Source organism: Pteropus alecto, unplaced genomic scaffold (genome assembly GCF_000325575.1).
Source record: "Pteropus alecto unplaced genomic scaffold, ASM32557v1 scaffold113, whole genome shotgun sequence".
Classification (NCBI taxonomy): Eukaryota; Metazoa; Chordata; class Mammalia; order Chiroptera; family Pteropodidae; genus Pteropus; species Pteropus alecto.
The window spans coordinates 1,954,300-1,956,264 of NW_006433949.1; positions in this window are offsets into that span (position 1 = coordinate 1,954,300).

Sequence of the window (1,965 nt, forward strand, 5' to 3'; positions counted from 1 at the left end):
AAATTAAGTCTATAGATGAGACTAAAGTTTTTCAGCTACCTCCTCCAACCCCCTCACCCCAATGATAAATGAACAACTATCTGTTCGTCAGTTTGACTATCCACACACACACACACATAGTTGTGTGTGTATGTATATATATTTTCAGAAAAAAATGTGTGTACAGTCAATTCCTCTATAGTGTGACATCTGCACTCCTAAAATCACTCTACTTTGCTAAATCACACAGTAAAAACAGGGCTTGTGGGAAAAACAGGGCTGAAGGGCCATACTCAAAAACATCATCAGTGACGCATAAAAAAACAGGACCCTAATAAAAACGACAGCATCATTTTACACATGTGAAATGGTTAAGAAATACATACGTGCTGTAATAAATACGGAACTTGATTTTGGAAAAGTCTTGAACTTTTCTTGTGGGGGCGGCGTCCAAAGGGTTGCAACTCGTGAATTCTTGCGACGTGGTAGAAAGAGGTCGTGGGAAATCGAAACGTTGTAAACCAGGTGTGGTTGGGTGTGGCTCCTAGCACACAGGACACACACTGAGGCAGCTGGTAGATGTTTGGGGTGGGGCGTGGGGGCTTTTGTTTTGCGTAGTCCCGTGGGGTCAGTTCAGCTGGGTGCAAGTTTTGGCATCGACCCAGTGTTTCTTGTGAAGGAAATCATGCATGAGCAAACACAAAATATGTTTCTGCTCCGATGTTCTCAAATATATCACTCATGTTGGAGCAAATTTATGTTTTCAAAACAAGCAGAACTGACTACACACACACACAAACAGAAAATGAATGGTACTTGTGTGTGTGTGTGCCAGTGTGTTTATAGAAATCGATTCATGCTGTATGTATAAGTCTGCAACCAATTTTTTTTGCATAACGTTATTCTTGAGAAACTTCCATATTCGGAACATAGAGCTGTGCTGTTTTCTCTACTGTATAGTGTTCCATTAAATGAATACACTCCATTTAGCTTTCCCACACGGATGGTCACATACGTTGTTTCCGCCGTTTATTATCTAAAAGTAAATTTGTTGGGTTCCTGGGGAATGTACATTTTATGCTTTTTTCTCCCTTTTTGGATGATATCTTCAATTAATTAATTATATTCTGGTAAAATATGCATAACAGAATGTACTACTCTAATGATTTTTCCATTTTTAAAAATTTTTTTGTTGTTTTCATGAGTTAATTTTTTACTTCAAGGATTTTTAAGGGTACGGTTCAGTAGCATCATTAAGTACATTCATACTGCTGTGCAAACACCATCTCCAGAACTTTTTCTTCATCTCTGACTGAAACTCTGTACTCATCACACAGTAACTTCTTGAATTCAAATCTTAGCCTGCCACTTATTGCTGCGCTGCTCTGGGCAATTTCTATGCCACTCCGAACCTCAGTTTCCTCATCTGTAAGTTGGAAATAAGAGTACCTACCTCTTGAATTTGAGTTGAATTTGGATTACATGAGGTGACACAGATAATGAGCCCAACTCCTTGCTTGGCACACTGTTGATTTTTAACAAACGGCTTTTATTATCATGCGAAATTGACCAGATGTTCCATTATGCTCTGGTCTGATTTAGCTGACATCCAATTCCTGTGAATGGGGTGTGACATAGCATGACTCTCTGGGACCCCGAGCTGAGGGATGGTAGAGAGTATGCAAAGCTTCCTAATGGATAAGACCTTCATCCATGCTCTCTTACAGCTAGCATTTTAGATGGAAAGTTCCAGGTCCCTCCATGCTCACCTCTTACCCCCGTCTAGGATCCAGACCAGCCCTTGGGGCTCTTGGGAATGACCCATTTTCAGCCTCGGTCAGTGCCAGCCTGCCCGCGGGGACTGCCAGTTGCAATGTGCAGGCAGCAAATGGATTGAGGTCACGGAGCAGATGGCAGTAACTTTCGGTTGGGATCTGCCAGGCTGCGTTGGAACCAGTGACCCGGAAGTAACTGTGCGTGCAACGC